At 30.9% G+C, this 22,011-nt stretch overlaps 1 long non-coding RNA gene across 1 annotated transcript; it reads right to left on the bottom strand.

Annotated features, from left to right (window-relative positions):
- Positions 1-7,424: 7,424 nt before the first annotated feature.
- On the bottom strand, positions 7,425-11,232 carry LOC139495317 (uncharacterized). The gene is made up of 2 exons (XR_011657317.1): positions 11,122-11,232; positions 7,425-8,324 (listed from the first exon to the last, which is right to left on the bottom strand). It is a non-coding gene; the product is annotated as an uncharacterized lncRNA (long non-coding RNA).
- Between the last annotated feature and the right edge of the window lie 10,779 nt (positions 11,233-22,011).

Consider the following 22,011-nt stretch of genomic DNA (forward strand, 5'->3'; position numbering starts at 1 on the left):
TTAACACCATGCAAAATAAAGGCAACATTGGTTTACCGGTGTTCAAAAGTCATAACGATGGAGAAAAAAAAATCCGGGTTGCAAACCAAAATCAAGTGAAGCACATCAACTATAAGAGGAAAACAGCGAAACAATAGAAACACTAAAGTGCAACAAAACAAGCTCCTACACACGTAGAAACGAATATTTGATAACAACTGTCATATTTCTGACTTGGTACAGGACATTTCAAGAAAAATGGTGAGTTGAACCTGGTTTTAATGGCTAGCCAAACCTCCTGCTTTCTATGTTAAAATATATCGCTAAAATGACAACAATACGTGACAACATTTCCGCACAAACACACCCAAAAATATTCATCATACAGAAACGCACAAACAAATAAATGTACTGTTACACCACTGACGGGATTGTAGTAACGACATTAGGAACATATCCGCTTTCATCGGTACGTGTGACACAGATATTTCACAGCGGTCAACCAACTCGTGGTGGCGTCCGTAAGATTATGAAGGGATGATTGCAACGTCAACACTTGAAACTCGTGGTTGATATCAACCTTCTTCCAAAGAAATCTTGACAGGTAATATAGCCATGGAAATACAAGACCTTTTTTCTGTTAAAAATACCTTGGGGTAGAAGATTAATTTAAATAAGTTATAATAAGTATAACTAGTAATAAGCTTTTATTCAAAGTATGAAACAAATATATTGAGAACACGTATTTGAATAATTTTACGTTTTGTTTCCCAATTATTTATTTACATGTCGTAAGTAAAATCATCGGTCGGGTCGTCGTTGCGGCAGAACTTTTTACATTGTCTATCAGATTTTCTACAGACATCCTTGCACTTCTTCCTTTTGTTTTTGTTCTTGTGGTCCTGGTTACAATTTGATTTACATCTGTCTATTCTTCGGCGACAGATGTCGAGACAGTCTCGTGTCAGTTGTCTACCTTTGACCTCTACCATCATCACCATGGCAACCATCAACATAACAACGAGGACTTTGGTCTGTAAAATAGAAATAAATGTCAATACATGAAGTACTTTCGGTGTGGAATTACGATTTTTCTCTTTAAACGGACTTTTAAGAAAGAAAGAATAATAATGACCTGAAACCTTTGTAGCTTGCTGTTCGATGTGAGCCAAGACTCCGTGTAGAAGACCGTACTTTGACGTATAATGGTTTTCTTTTAAAAAGTGTGACTTGTATGGAGATTTGTCTAGTTTAAACATATTTTATTTGCTGAATTAAAGCAAAACGGATTAGACACAAGTAAATCATACTTATGAAGTCTTCTCCATAATACAATATAAAGTTACAACAATAGTATGATATAATGGACATGCATATAAAACAAACAGTTTATACAATGTAATACTAGCTTTCATAGGTGAACAAAGAGTACAGAAAGTAAAAAGAGAAAAAGAAAGTTTGAAAAGTCGTATAATTCTGTGACGATGACTTGTGAATTGATGACAACGATGACGTTCCGTGTCAGTAATAATAACGCTCTATCAAGGCATAAGAAATCTGTTTGACCTTTTTATGAAATTTTGAACATGTTTGAAAATTTGAATATTTTGTTCGTTCGAAAGTTTCAAGTGTCCGCAAATTAATAGTTTTGTATCTAAAAGAAAGTTTTCAGATAGCCAGTTAAGGTTATGGAATAAGGTTTTTCTACATAATGTGTATTTTGGGCAAACGAAAAAGTAATGGTAGACATCCTCAACATCGGACCCACAATGGCAAGAATTTGCAATCATACCACATCTTTATATATATATATATAATATGGCGTCTTTTAATTTTTGAGATTCACTGCGTGTTTTAAAGCACAGTTGTTATAAAGACACTGATTGGATGATTATAGGAATGTTTGTGGTGACAACTTTAGTCTGTCTCACCTTAAAAAAATCAATTTCATAGAGATCTTAACACCACAACACATGAACTAAACACATAAAATCAGGTTTAATCCACCATTTTCTACATTTGAAAATGCCTGTACCAAGTCAGGAATGTTACAGTTCTTGTCCGTTCGTTTTTTATGTGTTTTGTCATTTGATTTTGCCATGTGATTATGGACTTTCCGATTAGATTTTCCTCTATGTTCAGAATTTTTGTGATTTTACTTTATACATATACTTATAGACGTTCTGAGTATTAAAACATGGTTACGTATATCTAACGACTGCATACTTCTACATTCAAATGTACTAAGTCATATACCTACATATGCTACATATATACGTATATACTAGTATAATCAATGTCCATGCTTGAACATCACAGCTACCAAGAACAGGAGTTTTGGACGGTCACAGACGTTTATTTAAGGTGGTATCTAACACTACAGGGAGATAACTCTGTAAAATCGGCTTAACGTTTTAATTACGTTGTGTTGTTAAGGTAATATTCAGCTTCTCCATGATCAAAATCAGTGTTTGTCAAACTGCTATATATAAAAAAAAAAAAAAAAAAAAAAAAAAAAAAGTTATATCAACTATTATCAAACTGTTATTGATGATAAAATAAATAACTTAAATGAAAATAATAAAATATATCTATATAAATTTCTTAAATCTAATATAAATAACCAAATGCAATACTACCTATCACACCCAAGTAAAGAGACAAGAAAAATGTTAACCAAATTTAGAATAAGCGAACATTGTCTCTTCATAGAAACTGGACGATATACCAAAATACCACGAAATGAAAGAAAATGTAAAATATGTAATATCTTAGACGATGAATTTCATTTTTTCTTCAACTGTAAAATAAATAAAAATATAAGAGAAATCTTTCTAAAATATTATATACAAAAATATGTAAATTTTAATACACTTAATTTTACTGATAAACTCGTAATAATACTTAATCCATCAACACCAAATGATGTAAAAGCAGTTGTTTCTTTTATTAAAGAGTCATTAGAACTGAGGAAAGGAGAACAGTAACTGTTTTTATAATATTTCTTATAATATTGTCGAGTTTTCATTATGTTTCATTATGTTTGTTTGTCAATGTATTTGCCACAACCAAAATTGGTTTTTGTATGTTTTGCAAATAAAGATATATAACCAGTGTAATTTTTCTGATAAAACGGTTGGTTCACATTTTTTGAAATTTTTTGATATTTTTGTCAAAGGGTCAAAGTAAATACTTTGTCAAAATTTTATGAAAATTAAACGAGCCAAATTAATTTTAGTGAAGGTGTTGGGTACCACCTTTACCCGAAACATGATTACTGAACATAAAACAGTAAAAATTGTTACATTCCTTTGAAGATTACTACTTTTTAGTCATGCTTTTTGATAAAACGTTAAAAGATATCATTTTAAATACGTGGTCAAGCAAATGATAAAAAAATTATAGATCCAGATTTTCTCCATACCTTAATATAGTGTAAGGTTTTGAAAAACAAAAATTGATTGTTAGCATCGAAAAACAAAAATGTCCCGAGAAAATGTTTTACAAACTAGAAACATAACATCTCTTACCTGCATTTTCGAAATTTGCTCTGTTGAAATCTGTGATGTTTCAGATACTAATAACTACAGCCATATTCCTTTTATACATCATGTACAACCCTGAAACTGCTCCGAGCATAATCAGATAAATAACATTTAATCAATTTTACCGAAAAATCATACACAAAATTAAATGATAAACCGATTAGCTATATTTCGTGGCAACAGTAGTATATCGCTGCTCAAAATTCATAAATCGATAGAGAAAAAACAAATCCGGGTTACAAACTAAAACTGAGGGAAACGTATCAAATATAAGAGAACTACAATGTACGACACAACAGAGACACAACACCGAAATGTAACACCCACAGAAACGAACTATAATGTAACAATGGCCATTTTCCTGACTTGGTACAGGGCATTTTATGAAAAAAATGGTGGGTTGAACTTGGTTTTTGTGGCATGCCAAACATCCCGCTTTAATGGCAATGTTAGTTATATATCGTGGTATGTGTTGTCATTACGGAAAACAACCATTTAACTTCAATGAGTATTTGTTTTCTAAAACGTATTCTGATCCCCAATTTGATGGGGGAAAACATTGTGGTCATGCTGATGTAAAAACACAATTTCATATTCTGAATCAAGATTTTCACAGTCACCGTACCTTATAGAGTAAAATTTTGAAGAAGACCAAAAAATTGATTATAAGCGTCCGAAAACTAAAAAAAATGTTATTTCTTTGCACGAACAAATATTCTGACTCAGACAAAAAACCTTCAGAACGAGATTTTTATCAGCTTTGGTATTTATTTACTTTACTGATTAATTAAGAATACACATGTAGTTTTTCCAACAGGATGTTTAGAATATCCTAATTACATTTACCATTGTATGTACAGTGTAAGAAAATATCAACTTCTTGTTTAGTTTAACAAGTATAAACATATTTATTATAGTGGATTGGGAAACATGTTTTACAACTTATATTAATCCCTTTCCACTTTGCGAGCGCTGCCTTGTAGCGGCATTGGCCTGCTCTTTCTTCGAAATCGACAATGGTGTCTTTAACGTGCAAGAGATATATATGGCCCTCTCTTAACACGGATCAGCCATTTATCGTCCCCCTCCGACGGACTATCATTGTTTCCCCTAGACCATAGTCGCAAATGGTGGCAAGGAAGAGCCGAAAATTCTTGTGTACAAGCTTTAGAAGTAAGAAGAAAAGCATGACATTATTCACAACCGAAGGTTAAAAATCAAATTCTGGTTTTTAAACTTACTATAAGAGGTAGAGATAAACAATGAGCGGGCTTTCAAGACCAAAGAATAAAGAAAGAGGGCCATTACATTCCATGTTTATTTCAATTTTGCAAGAGTTGCAATATTTGAATGGTTCCAATGATAAAATTCTAAAACATATACCACTAACATTGCCGTATATCTTTAAAACAAATTTCGTTTAAGATCTAAAAATAATTAGGGAGCAACCATTAAACTTCAATGGTGTTATAGTTGGGGTTTTTTCTAGGTCAGAAAATTGTAAAAAAAAAATAATTTCATAAATGCTTGAATATTTAGTAGAAAACAAGAGCACAGAGGAGGGGAGGCTATTCAGGCAAATAACCATTTTGCATTACTGGTATTTGCCATACGTTTTGGATGATTTACACTACATGAAACACCATTGCCGAAGGAAATAAACATTAAAAGATTTAATTTGATTATCAGATCATACAACCATGCTTTAATTTCTTATCTATAATTAAACTATAACACGTTTTATCTACAAATAATTCATTTACGGGTACCATCTGTAGAGAATATTGTCATAGATAAAGGGACGAGCAAACATTTTTTCATCTATGAAAGGGAACAGAATGATTTTTACTAATTTAATATAAATTGTCACCTGTTGCTTCGCGGGGTATTTTTTCTGCCGCTTTTCAACGCGAAAATTTATGTTTAATTTTATATACAATTGCTTCCTGAATTGTGTTGCATAATTTTTATTTTAGTCGTTTCTAGCAAAATTTAATTTATTAGAATTGAAGTTATTACCAGGCTGAGTTACGTATTTTCAAAAACACCTGCACCCTCGAAAATTAATAATCAACCTGCCCTAAACAAGACGAATACATGTAAAAATGTATGAAAGTGGTATATAGGCATGAAATAAATGGGATATAGAAAAACTATTGGGGTTAAAAAAGTAGGATATAGAATAAGAAGGGGGAAAATGTGTGTGTATGTGTGTAAAAAGGGGGATATTTAAAAAAAAATGGTATTTGGAAAATAAACACCCCTGTATCAAACCCTCACTAAAAAGGGGGATATTTAAAAAAAATGGTATTTGGAAAAAGAAACATCCCCGTGTCAAACCCTAACTAAAAAAGGGAGGATATTAATAAAAAGGTATTTGGAAAATAAACACCCCCCGTGTCAAACCCTCACTAAAAGCCATGTAACACAATTTAGACTAGAGTAGCAGATTCTACCGAGGGTTGTCGGATGCCTGTATGATATCAATTGTTATTCTTTATAGTCCGAAAAATGCACGAAATATTTACAACTGAACGTCTTCAATTGCAATGTATACATTGTATACCGTATGTAATCCAAAACATTACTAATTGACAGAAGAAAAAAATATAAACTTTCCAAACCTTTTTAAAATAAATTGATGGTTACAAAAGGTATATTTGTAAGTGATAATTAATCAGTGTAGGTAAATTTTTATTGGACAATGGAAAAGTAATGAACATAGATAAAGTTTATAAATGATAATCGCCCTTCCGCATGTTTCGTTAAACTCATAATTAGCTTAAAATATCCTCAAATTAGCTATCAAATTGGAACTGATATCAATCTAAAAAGTATAAAACCCGTATAGGTATAGATTAAAGGTATATCGTATCATAGTCTGCCAGCGTCTTCTCGTCTGCCAGCGTCACAGAAACAGAATTGATATTAATAATTTTCATAACTCAGAATTTACTGCACGTATGTTTTATTATTCTTGTAGTTTCCGTGAAAAAATATTAGATATTTTAAATTGTGTAAAATTATATATATTATTCGAATTATTTAAGTATTTTTGTTTGTTTCTTTTCTTAACAATATTTATTTTATATTAAAAAAATATTTGAAGCCATTTGTGGTTAAATTCTAACAAGTCATATTTTGAAACAACTTCCAAGCAAGGACCGAAGCTCATAAACTTGGCAATAAACGCAGGACTTCGGGAATGTCCGGAGAGCCGACAACCTTGCTTCGGAAGTTGATTTTGAAAGACACAGAATAGAAAGAAAAAAATGTTTTGGCTGTTATAAACTTGTCTTCTATTAATTTTCTTTATTTTCTCCTGATGTGAATATGTTTTTAATATCTATCTTTACAATTTGATTCGGTTGAAATATTTATTAAATTTTCGGACTATAAACACTGGACACTTTAAATTTGCAAAACACTCATTTGCAAATCCGCCGCCGCCTCAAATAAGAGCTACAGTGTCATGTATATAAACAAAATGTGCGGAATTACATGGGATTCAATAATTTCATTGGTTTTCTACTGTTACTATTATATTTATTTTTCTATTTGATTTATAAAAACATGGGATTTTCAATATCCCATGGGACAGGGCAAAATCCCATGGGATTTACCATTATCCCATGGGATTTTGGTTAAATCCCATGGGATTTTTTTTGGTCCCATGGGATAATTGTAGTCCCATGGGATATTTGTTGTCCCATGGGACAAAAAAAATCCCATGGGATTATTATTATCCCATGGGATTTTTAATATCCCATGGGATTTTTAATATCCCATGGGACAAAATAAAATCCTATGGGATTCAAATTATAAATTTATAGATATAAATATACAGTATGTGTATGTTGCAATGAATGCTGTTTGGTAGTAAAAAGTTTTAAATGTATACAAGTTTTTTTATATTTTATTAAATTTTTTTTATTTTGTCACAAACATGTTTTTTATTTGTTAATATGACAATAAAGATTATAATTCTGATTTTGGAATGTATAATAAAATTTAAGGTCAAAGAGTAAAGTTCTTTCACTGAAACAAAATGATGACATGTTTAAATAAATGAAAAAAATATTGTTTTGAAATCTTTGTCTTGTTTATTTTATAATGAAAAATAGAACTGAAAAAAATATTTCATATTCTGACTGAATAGTTTACTCTTTTCATGAAGTAAGGTTTTCTTTGTTATAGTTTCATTGCAATACATGATTGAATATGCAAACAATTTGAATTATATACCTTTGTGGTGTATATAATATTATGCTTATATTTGCAAATTTATAATTTAAACACTTTTTGTGTTAAAGTTTTAGTTTTCTTTTTCGCTGCTTGCTATGTACAATTATTCAGTCCACTATATAAGAGTCAAGTCAATAAATTATTTCATCCACTAGAATATTCCTGCAATTCTTAGACAAAACATTTTTCAATCTGTTCTTCAAAGATCCTCCTCGGTACATCTTTATTGGATGGAGCGATTCAAATGAGAAGACAAAGCAGGTTTATTTGGACAACAACATGCTAATATTTTTTTCATTCGTTCCTTCTTTCAATTGATAATTACATTTTTGCATTTACATGATCAAGTTCTTGAGCATCTATGATCGTGATGATATGACTCCTTTTTGTTTATAGTCATTATGTTGAAATTTCCTTTTTCTATTTAATGTAGAAAAAAACATTCCATTTCAAATTAATAAAATAAGTCGCACTGTTGAGAAAAATATCATCTTCCAAGTTTTCTGTTCAGTATTGATCTGTTGAATGATGACCATGAAAACCGAGATGTCTGACCTACAAATACACAAAACTCAAAAATTATCAGTGAAGAGAAATACAGCAATAAAATGACTATTTTATCATGTTTATGAACATTTTAATAAACTTTCATTTAAATATCTATTGTTAGTACTCTTATTTCAGTGCTTTGTGTCTATGATTTCAGGGGCGGATCCAGACATTTTAAAAAGGGGGGGTTCCTAACCCAGGACAAAGGGGGGGTTCCAATTATATGTCCCCATTCAAATGCATTGATCGTTTAAAAAAAAGGGGAGTTCCAACCCCCGGAACCCCCCCTCTGGATCCGCGCCTGAATTTACATATTACTGGTTATTGTTTGGTTCCTTGTTGCAGTCTTTTGAGTTAAGCCCATTGCAACAAATTTTTACAATTTGTTCAAATGTTGTGCTGTTATTAAAACCACTGTCCGGTATAGCGTTTGCTCATTGTCAAAGGCTGTACAGTGAACTATTTTTGTTAAATTAAGGGGGCTCACAGGTTTCAATCAATTTTTTTTCTTAATACATGTAATATAGGGTTACGCTATATTTTTCTATAAATGAACTTTATCTTACACTTTATAGAAAAATAGAAAAATTAAATTAAAACAAAAGGCTCTAAAGAGCCTGTGTCGCTCACCTTGGTCTATGTGCATATTAAACAAAGGACACAAATGGATTCATGACAAAATTGTATTTTGGTGATGGTGATGTGTTTGAAGTTCTTACTTTACTGAACAATTTTGCTTCTTACAATTATATCTATAATGAACTTGCCCATTAGTAACAGAGAACTATATTTGGTAAAAATTTACATAAATTTACCAAATTAATGAAAATTGTTAAAAATTGACTATAAAGGGCAATAACTCCTTAAAGGGTCAATTGACCATTTAGGTCATGTTGACTCATTTGTAGATCTGATTTTGCTGAACATTATTGCTGTTTACAGTTTATCGCTATCTATAATAGTATTCAAGATAACCAAAAACGGCAAAATTTCTTTAAAAATTACCAATTGGAGGGCAGCAACCCAACAACCAGTTGTCCAATTCATCTGAAAAATTCAGGGCAGATAGATATTGACTTGATTAACAATTTTACTTCTTGTCAGATTTGCTCTAAATGCTTTGGTTTCATAGTTATAAGCCAAAAACTGCATTTTACCCCTATGTTCTATTTTTAGCCGTGGCGGCCATCTTGGTTGGTTAACCAGGTCACGCCACACATTTTTTAAACAAGATACCCCAAAGATGATTGTGGCCAAGTTTGGATTAATTTGGCCAAGTAGTTTCAGAGGAGAAGATTTTTGTAAAAGATTACTTTAATTTACGAAAAATGGTTAAAAATTGAGTATAAAGGGCAATAACTCCTAAACAGGTCAACTGACCATTTTTGTCATGTTGACTTATTTATAGATCTTACTTTGCTGAACATTATTGCTGTTTACAGTTTATCTATAATAATATTCAAGATAATAACCAAAAACAGCAAAATTTTCTCAAAATTTCCAATTCAGGGGCAGCAACCCAACAACCGATTGACCGATTCATCTGAAAATTTCAGGGCAGATAGATCTTGACCTGATAAACATTTTTACCCCCATGTCAGATTTGCTCTAAATGCTTTGGTTTTTGAGTTATAAGCCAAAAACTGCATTTTACCCCTATGTTCTATTTTTAGCCGAGGCGGCCATCTTGGTTGGTTGACCGGGTCACGCCACACATTTTTTAAACAAGATACCCCAATGATGATTGTGGTCAAGTTTGGTTCAATTTGGCCCAGTAGTTTCAGAGGAGAAGATTTTTGTAAAAGTTAACGACGACGGACGACAACGACGGACGCCAAGTGATGAGAAAAGCTCACTTGGCCCTTTGGGCCAGGTGAGCTAAAAATGGGGACTCCATTCAATCACACTCACAATCCGCCTTTGAAAGAAGCATATATATCCATTTTTGTAAATGTACTTTTTTTCTGTTTAACTAATAGGAGAAATAGAGGTAATTTTGAAATGAAAAAAGAACTTAATTACAGAAATCGCTTAAATTTTACAATAGTTTAGTTTAAGTAAAGTTAGTTGAAAATGATAATAAAAAAATATAGGTCACTGATGAGCTAAAAAAGATATTACAATTCTCATGCCAAAAAATGGCATTTCTGCACCAAAGGGAGATAATTTGGAGCTTTTTCAATGATATATACATTTTAAAAGTTGTCTGGGGCCAAAACGACTTGATTTTTTAGAATGATTTCTGTACCATATCAAAAAGTAAAAACTAATAAAGTTATAAATAAAATTAGTTATGAAAAAAAAAAATTTAATATTTTTCTGAAATTTTTATACCCTCAAGCCTCCTTAAACATTGTTAAATGTCATTTTATCTCTATTGGAGAAAAGTCTTATTTGAAATCATACTGCTTCTTATTTTTATATCAACCCAGCCATATAATGCCTGTCCAATATCAGGAGCTTGTACATAGTTCAGTGGTTGATGTTGGTTCATATCCGTCATTTTTGTTTTTCATAATATTTTGTTTTTTTTATAAATTAGTCTGGTATATTTGAAGTTTGAATTGATGGTTTGTTTCAAATTTTGTTAGCGTTGTCTTTTATAGATTACTATATCATGTATAGGGTATGAGTTTTTTCATTACTAACAGGTCATCATTGGCCTCTAATAAGTAATTACAATGCTTACATCCACTTAATTGAACTCTGATGGATAGTTTTCTCATTTATCGTACCACATCTTATTTTAATAAATATTTAATCATTACTCAAGGGCTAAAACTTTTTTCAACAGTGGACTTACCATTTAGGCTTTGTTGACCTTTGTAAATCTATTTTTGTTGATAATTTCTTCTGTTTATAGTTTCCCTTTTATATCTTTAATATTCTTGCCCTACACATAAAAGGGTAAACAATATTATTTAATGACAAAAATAACTACTAATACATAAAAAGTAGGCAACTGAAAATTTTGCCTCATTTGTATATAACTTTGACTTGATTCTCATTCTTGCTGTTTAATATTATCATTGTTTTATGAAAATGAGGTCTTAGTAAAATTAACCTTGGCAAACAGATATCTTCTTTTTTTATATGACACCTTGCATTCATTTCATACAACAAGTAGACCTATGCTTATAATATCTGATAAAATGACAAAACCAAGAAAAAATCCCTGTGGTAAGACAAAATGTGCCATAAATTAATATTAGTCCAAATGATAATAAAGTCTTGCATGGCTATTCTGTTCTGTTCTGGTTTAGAAAATCCCTCCTTCAAAGGAGCACTTTGCACAATGACGAATAAATGTTTATATATATATATATATACCTAAAAAGACATACTAGGTACGCTTCGTGAGATAAGTGTTGGTTACTGTCAAAGACCCTTACGCTTGCTTGGCGGAAGGTTTTTAATTATGAAGACGAGTTCGTACTCCATGAAGAGCAAAGCAAAGCTTCCTTGTTATGTATTCTACAGTGTAGCAGGCATCCATGCATTTACATTTGCAACCACAAGCACATATAAAGCTACTAGGGTCCAATATAAAGTTAGTGTCTAGCTATTTCAACTTTTTTCTTGGACGCCGTCATAGTAAAAAAAAATCCTTTCAAGGTGTAATAATTGTTTGTATTACAAAAAGAAGAAACCTAAATCTTACTTGTTAGTTGTTATGGGCTAACAAAAAAGATTTATTTAAAGTTGGTTATACATACAATACAACATAAGCTCTAGAGCTTTTATCCAACATATATATATATGACAAGCACAATACATAAAACATTAAGTTCATCACTGAGATAGTAGTCTCAGATAGAGGGAGACAGGGTCAACCAAACCCCTATTCAATCTGAATGTAGGACAGAAAGTCACAGGACAAAAAGTCACAGGACAAAAAGTCACGGTCAACAAGTCACAGACAAAAAGTCACAATTCAGTTTAGAGATTATTTTTCTTTGAACAAGAAAACACTTTTTTTTGTATTTTTCTTGAAGTTTTATTTAAGAAGCAACTTAGTAATTAAAATTTATTCAATAAATATCAATAATAATCAAATAATTGTTATGAAAACAAAATTTCAAAGTGGCTTGGTACTTAAATGGCTTCAATTTGCCAATAAATATGGCCCCATAAATATATCCTTTGCAAGATTAAAATCTAATACATTTCCATTTATCGTGTTTATCAAGCTCTATGAGCAATTTCCTTAAATTAAAAATGAATATATGTAACAAAAAGAAATTTATTTCAAGATCTTTTTCATATATATTCAAACCAATTGTCAACAATTTGTTTGTGACTTTTTGTCCTATCAAATTTGTGACTTCATGTCCTGTGACTTTTTGTCCTGCGACTTTCTGTCCGTTTACCTTCCATCTAAATCAGTAAACTGAATAATTGTTTTTTGCAGTAGTCCTGGTAACGAGTCGATATCTGTTATTAATCATGCATATTGCGAGTCAACACTTACACACCTTTTTTTCAGAATGTCAGCTAAAAACAAAGAATCACTGGTGATAGGGGAGTGTAACCGATGAATTGATCCTGAATCAGATATAAAGATTTTCCAAGTATTACGGAGTCGGAGAACCTCTTTATTTGATCACACTCACCGGGAGATTTAATAATGAGGCTACTAAAAACATTTCATTTTCCCATGTTCGCTGTTTTTCGCTATAATTATTTAAAGCTGAATAAAGCTATTTGAAAAATACATTAATTTGTGTTTTTTACTGCTACAAGATATTTGAATAAAATCACGTGAAAAAAATGCTAATTTCGCACCAGTTGCTGAGCAGAGATTCTCAGAATCATTTTAAGCCAGGAACAGTATATACTAACTGTAAGAATAGAAATTCCCTGTAAAAAGGCAGTCAAATCTTAACAGAACTGTAACTTAATGATACATGTATATCCAACACAAATTTATCGTTTGTTTGGATATTTTTAGGATCGTTGTAAAATTATATATCTTGAACTTTGTTAAAATACTATTTTAAATTGTTCAATTCGTTATATTTCATAATTTTGTCAAAGTGTACTTTTTAAAGTTTTAAATTTTAAAGATATAAAAATGAATATATATATATTCCATTTTGATTTGAGGGAAATCTGTTTGAACTGTAATGACATGGTCAGTCAACTGATTTGTTGCAAAGCTGATTACAGGTAATTATAACATACAGCAATTTTCCATTACGGCAGTGCGTGTACTCTCCGGTGTGTATAACGTAAAGTTTCTAGAGAACATCCTGTCTACGTGTAATACAGATTGATGACATTACACAAAATTTCTTTTGTTAAATGTGCTTAGGTATCTGTGTCTATTCCCTATTTCAACACCACAAATTTTTCGAAGAAAAAAAAATCAAAAAATCAATTATATGAAATAAAGAAGAAAAGTAGCTAATATCAACTTCAGTAACTAGTAACTGCGCATTGAGTTATCATAATTTCAATATTGCGTGAATCAACAAATGGAAGTTTTTAACGACCTTGACTGGCTATACAGCCCTTGCACGGTCGGTAATGAACCAACCCTTGACAAAACGTATACATGTAGGCCTATGTAAAAGTGTTTAAAAAGACCAATTCCTATTGGTTATATTTCACACTAGGACCTTAGATAACTAGAACTAAGCAGTGGTTGATCCAGAAATTTTCATAAGTGGGGACCCATTGACTGCCTAAGAGGGGGTCCCTGCCAGTCATGCTTCAGTGATTCCCTATATAATCTCCCATTTTCCAAGATTAGTGTGTGGGGGTGGGGCTGGAAAAAACCTAAATCCGCCTCTGCTAATTGGGAAGTCATTTTGTCTGATGCACACATATAAATACCTATAATGTACAAAATGCTTCAAATATATGCATAGATAATAATGGTACGTCTAAAAACCGTTATGGATCTCCTAGGTGCACGCAAGACATAAAAAGTCACTTAGGACATGTATTTTAGTGTTGAGGGTATTTATTCGATTCATAACTTATTTCATAATCTTGTAATTTTTGTTTTGATAAAATTTGAGACATAAATACATGTATTGAGACATATAATACATGTATTATATGTCTCTGATAAAATAAAACCAACTTTAAAGAAGTTATTTAAGTTTGAATCGGCTGTCAACTGTGTTTTGCATTGGGATGCCAAAACATTAATGTTATTTACAAAAATGCCAAATCCTGCAAATATATTTTAGGCAAAAAGAGACATTTATAAATCGATGATTTTTACACTAAACGTTTTTATAATTTGTTATAGAAATATTAATAAGTACATGTACATAGTTTTATCAGAGACATATAATATAATTGTATTATTATGTCTCTGGTTTTATCAAGGATTTTTATAGTAACTATACACATCCTTGGTTTTATAAAGTCCTTCATTGCTTCAACCCCTTGGTGAAATTTAAATGGCGAGACGATAATTAATAAACTATCTATCTATCGACATGCGCCGTTATTTAGGATTTTAGAATACGTCACGGATGACCGATGATCATTTTCAATACCAATCATCATTTGAATTTTGTCAATTAGGGCTGATTGGTGATGAATGAATACTTTATTTGCAAGAAGCATATACATGCTATGGCAAACGAAAATATATACAATATATGATGACAAAGAATGTGTCTCTGTTGATGGTTATAAACACATAGAAGTAAACTTTACAAAAAAAAGTTTACTTGGAAAAAATATAAAATTATATGAATATGCTAAATAAATTTTTCTTTGGTATGTAACAATCGAAGACGTTTAGAAATATAAAGAATCTTCACATAGTTGGGAAATTTTCTATTCAAGTTATATCATTTAAAAACGTTAAGAAATATAGATCTTTTTCGATGTACAATTTGGCCCGCTTGGAGATCTTAATAATTGTTTGTCTACTTTCGTCTATTTATATTGCTGAAATTCTTTAATAAAAAACTTGTACAAGTGTAATGCAGGAAAAGGGGGAAGAATCGCTTCCCTGTCGGGTTGTCTCCCCTTTCCCTCCAAAACGATTATAAAGTTATATATTGGGGGACTGGCATCTTTCACTTGGGGACTATTCTCGCTCGCTTTTATCTATACGGGGATTCTAACTTCTTTCGGAGAATCTGGGGAATACTAGCTCGCTCATATTCAGGTCTATGTAATACCTTCTACTGGCGTGTCCCTCATCCCGGACACTTTCTCCTTTCGAGGCCTGGCGCTGGTGAATAAAATACAATGATGTTTCAATTATTTATTCCAAACAGCTATCTACATTTAAGTGTGATATGTGATCTAAATAGTAAACTTTTTTATGTTAATGAAAATCTTTTATGAATTTAAGTTAAGTTTTAAATACGAAACTAAGTTATTAGATCAGAAGATAAATTCTTACTTTAAAATTTATTTGAAATAGTTTATACTTTAACAATTTACATACCTGGTGAATAAAATACAATGATGTTTCAATTATTTATTCCAAACAGCTATCTACATTTAAGTGTGATATGTGATGTTGGGAGGTTGCGGTCTTCCCTTTTTAACCCCAACATCACGTGCTGATTGGAATTATTTTATTCACCTATGAAATTTTAGCGTCAATTTTGAATTTTCTAAAGTTACTTTTTATTGGTCAACTATTCTCTTTTTATGTTATAGATTTATTTGATTGACATATATTGTATTTAGTTATGTAAAATCAATTAAAGGATTATCAAAATCTTTACTTACTTAACAGAATTATTAAGTGAACAATAGAAACACTTTAGGGTTATTTTCCTACGGCAAATTACAAACATTTTTATTATTTTAAAAGATGAAAGTTTATTTAATTTATTTCTCAAAGTCAGATTAATAGCTATGATCAAAAGACCTCTAGAATTGAGATTAACTATATGTTATTTACAAAAAGACGAAACTATTTATAACTTAATCTTACGTCACCTACTTTGTCTTAGATCTTAATCAATGCAATATAATTCAATTTTATTTTATTTATAAGTTTATTTCTCTAAGTTTACTTTATATTATTTTCCTTTTGCAACATACAATTTTCCATCATTATACAAGCCCTTGCTATATAATATAATGAAACTTGTCGCCAATATCACCATAAATACTTAAAGAACAGATACAATCTTATCCTAAATAGTTTGCCATCTAATAATTCAAAAAGAAATTTTGAGTCGAAACTGAAGTACCAAATCTTTAAAAAGAATCACCTTTTTTTGTAACAGTATAGACGTCGAAAATTAATCTCTATATATATATTCTTTTTTCAAAACTCCCGAAATAATTTAAAATTATCTTTAGACAGCTTTCATATGCAAATCTTTTTAGAAGTATGTGAGCGTATTACCCCCCCCCCCCTTTTTTTTCCTTCTATAAAATTTATTTGTAAACGATTTTGTGTCTTAATTTGTGTTTGCTAATTAACTGCGGTTCATGCTGTCAAAAGTAAAAAAATGTCTCCTTGTGTATAAGTTATTGATAAAAAAATATTTGAAGCCGCCAGAAGAATAAATCATTTCCTGAACTTATATACATTTATTTGTAAATAAAGACAATTTGCCTAAAACATTCTCTCATATATTTAAACAATTGTAAAATAATTAATTCAACGACTTTCTTTTACTTTTTACTTTTCTTCTTCAGTTTTTTTTATCCATTGCTCTTCAATTACTGATCACAAATTTTTCGGATGCTTTTTATCCTATTTTCGTATCGAACTTACATGTTAGCAGTTGAACGGAATTAAGTACATTTTTCAGGAATTTACAACTTAAATTTTCAACAACAAAATTCCACACTTTTTTACTGGGATTTTTTTTTATGTTTTGAAGGCGCCACCAGTGACCCCGTAGCACACATAACCAACACCTCACATGGCGTATTCACGATGTTGAGGTATTGACCTACAATCACATTTATCAATATACAGCAAGTAGGTAAGTTGGTGTTGAATGCCAGTAGGTCAGAATTTGTTAATTGAATTTTACCTGTAAAAGGGTCACTAGCTGTCAAATTCATGTTCATCGATTTTAATCAAATTCACATAACATGTGGTGTTGAATTGTTTATTAAAATTCCACGCACAATCTTGGCTGATATGCATAAAACCATTATTTCATGAACCTGCATGAAATATTGACTTATCACAGAACTAAAAAAATAAACCACCGAAAGTCCACATAAGAGATCATAAGAGGGTATAGAGAATAACGGGCAAAGAAAAAAGGAATAAAGAATAGTGAAAGAAAGAGAATAATGGTAAAAAGTGTAAGTCATTAAAAATATAGCTTAAAAAAATAGAAGCCTCTGGCATCAATTTGAGGAATTTACCCAAGATTAATTTTACGGCGGCTTATTTTATTTTGGATTAAAAATAAACACAATTGACAAGTTTCCTTCCCCTGCATTTTCGATCGCACATGTAAATAGCACGTTGGTCTCAAATAAGACACTGATACATTACAACACTTGCCGTCAGTATTTGAAAATATTAATTAAGAAGGTATAGAAAATTAATGCACGCACACTATTATCCACCACAGGCCTAAATCGTTAGTCCGCAAACAACGAGGGTGATAAAAAACCCAGCACTTTGAACACAGCCACCGGCATGCTATGAATTTGAAAGCTTCCCAAATTAGTAACTATCAAGTTCTTTATCAAAAATTAAATTTAAATCAATTTATTCATATATTTGACCGACTAGAATTAATTGGGGAATTTAAACCAATTCCTATTGTAAGTGATAAAACTATCAGATCATATCAGGGTGATTGAAATGAGGAAAAGGGGGGGGGGGGGGGTGGTGGTGATCAGGTATTTTTGAGGAAGAAAGAAGGGAGGGTGAGTCCCTCGGGGGTAATTCCCACCCCTTCAATTTGAGAATATGCTATTATCTTGTAAACGGTTTAGATCCCAACCCCTAAACCATATATATTCTTGAATGGGACAATAAAATGAATCAATTAAAATTAAAGGGAAGTCCCTGGGGGGTCACCCCACCCCATTCAATTTGAGAATGTGCTATTATCTTGTAAACGGTTTAGATCCCCACCCCTAAACAATATATATTCTTGAATTCTTGAATGGGACTATAAAACAAATCAATTAAAATTAAAGGTTAGTCCCTGGGGGTCACCCATCCCCGTTCAATTTGAGAATGTGCTATTATCTTGTAAACGGTCCAGATCCCCACCCCTAAACCATATATATTCTTGAATGGGACGATAAAACAAATCAATTAAAATTAAAAGGAAGTCCCTGGGGGTCACCCCATCCCGTTCAATTTGAGAATGTGCTATTATCTTGTAAACGGTTTAGATCCCCACCCCTAAACCATATATATTCTTGTATGGAACAATAAAACACATCAAATGAAATATAGGGAGAGTCAATGGGGGGTCACCCACACCCTCACATGTTTGAAAAACTTTTAAATGGTTGAGATCCCCAGTGGTTAAGTGAAAAAAAATCCGGATCACAGGGGGAGGATTCTAGGGGTTGGTAGTTCAACTTGGAACCCCTCCTTTTTTTTGGACACTCAATGCATTTGAATGGGAACATATAGTTGGAACCACCCCTCCTAAATCTTGGGTTGGGAACAGGGAACCCCCTTTATAAAATGGCTGAATCCATCCAGGCATACCATCTAGCTAGCTATTAAGGCTTTAAAAATATGAAATAAATCAAACAAGGAAATTAACGCTGTAGGCAACTGTTTTGAATTTTAAAAAAAGCCTGTATTAACAATGTTTAATTTTGTGTGCATTTATTTTTGCTTATTTTCAATAAAAAATAAATAATGGACAGAATTGCGTGATTGATTATTGTAATTTACGAAAAATCTGCATACATGTTATAAAATGGGAAGTAGAAACTGGGAATTTGTCAAAGAGACAACAACACAAGTGACAACCAAAGAGCAGACAACGAACGAAGGTCACCTATGGGTCTTCAATGCAGTGAGGAAATTTTGGCACTGGTCTTCAGCTCATAAATATGTCTCAGAAATGAGAATGATATACAGCTCTCATTTGCATTAATAAAAACCTCACAATATGTTCTGAATATCAGAATATACAGTATTGCAAGATACTCTCATATTGTACACATGGAGCTGAGAAACTGTAAAATTAATCATGCTAATTTAACATTTAAGTCCTCGGAATCAATCTTAATATGCATACTGTTGTACAAAGGAATATAACCATGCAAAAGACATATATATATATATATATATATATATATATATATATGTCATATATATGGTCTTCAAAAATAAGAGTATCAATGCTATTAATTTATGACAAGATCTTAATCAAGTAATTATTTTGGTTTGTTTAAATATTTAGGAGGTTAGTATGACCTCCTTTTTTGTGATGATGTTTTCCTTTTAAGCTGGGAAAAATTGTTTGTATCAACAAAAATAAAAACACAAAGTTAATCTAGAATTATGTTTTTATCATTTTTTTATGTTTAGATCATGTAGATTGTCAGCAAGATGAAAAGAAAAAAAAAATATGCAGCTCAAAAGTCAAAATGTGGATAAGCTGAGGTTCAAGGTCCTACTTTTGCAGATTTTCATATTTTGCATGAATGAATTTAAAGTTTATACCATGGACAGCAGAGAAAGAAAAAAAAAACTTTCAATTTTCCTGCTTCTGAAGGATAAATCTAAAACATCTTGTTTTTGGTAAGTTTTATGCTCTGTTTTAATAGTGTTTGTGCATTCATCTGTCCAGTCCTTCCTCTAAATTGTATCCTATTTAATTTCAGTAAGTAGCCTGTGGATTTACATATATATACTCAAAATTTAGTACTAATATTAAGGGATTTTAGCATGACATCCTGTCGAATGCTTGTTAATCATGTTTATGTTCCAGAACTTATGAGTATTTAGACTACGCGTACAGTCTGCCCAATTTTAATACATTACAGATCAACATAACTGAAATCTTTAATAGATTAATACAAAAAGTTTAATTGCAGTAGAAATAAAAATACATGTTTGGTTGAGCTCTGGTATTAGACAGTACAAGTACCGGGTATACTCAAATGGTCTGATTGTATGCATATGGTCGGACTGTAAGAGTATACTTATATGTTTCGGACCATAAACGTACGGTCCAAATACTTATATGGTCTGAAACATTTATACATGTCTTAAAATTAGTATCTGACAAACACGTTGGTGTTTGTGAACTTGGTAATAAGTTATTCGATAGAAATATAATGTTTTCAGATTATAAAAATAAAAATATCCCATATTTACTTTTAATAAAGAAGAAGATTATTGATGTATGTATAACTGTAAAATGAGACAGCAAGCCAACAACACAAAAAATAAGTATGAAACAATATATTTTTTTATATCAATGTTATAATCATGATAATTTCCAATATGTCGGAAGATTTCAAGGTATTTTTACATTGAAATAAAACACAAATTGAACTCTGTCAGAACTTCAAAAGCTCAAAGATATATTGTTTCTGTTGTCTGCATTTTGTATAATATATTGAAATTCTAGTGAATAATGGAATATGTTATTATAATTGCCTAAAGTTTTAACATTGATCTTTATATATGATATAAATAACTTGGGAAAATACCCAAACGTTATAAAGAAGAATAAATTAATTGATTATTATATACCCGTAGTATTAGAATAGGAAGATGTGGTATATTGCTAATTTGACAACTCTCCATCAGAGACCAAAGGATGTAAGAGGTTAGCAACTGATGACATTGGACAACCTTTAACAATCAGTAAAATCCATACCACATAGCTATTTTTATTAAAAATCATATTATTGCTACATGTATGCAAAAAATTTTATATAATACTTCAGATTTTATTGGTTCTTTTTCAGAAGGATTGAAATTCATCATCTAGAATAAAGGGAGAAAACATAGAAACAAGACCAGAATAAATTCAAAGACAAAAGTTGGATCAGCTATTATTTTCATCACTCAGTCAATGATTTGAAGTTCTTTTAAATACTAAAGATATTGAAACCACAATAATGTCAATGTTCTGTGCGCTGAATGACCAAAAAGTTGACTATAAGATCACACATGATAAGAAACTATTAATGCTTTGTGTGGAGAGATATTGTGAAAAAAATAGATTTACTTAAATAGCTACTGTAAATTCAAGAATTGTTGTGAGGGTTTATATTTGCAAAAATTGCAACACAGATGTAAACGCAATAATTTAAACTCCCATTTAGAAATATTTTATATGAATTAAAGTGATCTCAAAATCTTAAAATCTCATATTAGTCTTAAATGACAAAAATCCAATAATAAATGCACGCAATAATTTCTGAATTTACAGTACTAGTATGTTCAGCCTTATATTAGAGTTTTTCATTGATTTCAAATGGTAAATAATAGTGTTTCAAGAAAGTATTCTATAATACATAAATAAACATATATTGATACTTACATTATCTACTTTGTTGTTTAAAAGTTTAGTTTTGAACAGTTATAGAACAATATGTTGAATTAACATTTCCAAAGAAAAAAGATATTCAATTAAAAAGATTCATCTTATAACAATTTACTACCAAATAGAATACATTGTAACATACACATTACTGTATATTTATATCTATATATTTATAATTTGAATCCCATAGGATTTTATTTTGTCCCATGGGATATTAAAAATCCCATGGGATAATAATAATCCCATGG

The sequence above is a fragment of the Mytilus edulis genome, chromosome 11, assembly GCF_963676685.1.
Source record: "Mytilus edulis chromosome 11, xbMytEdul2.2, whole genome shotgun sequence".
Classification (NCBI taxonomy): Eukaryota; Metazoa; Mollusca; class Bivalvia; order Mytilida; family Mytilidae; genus Mytilus; species Mytilus edulis.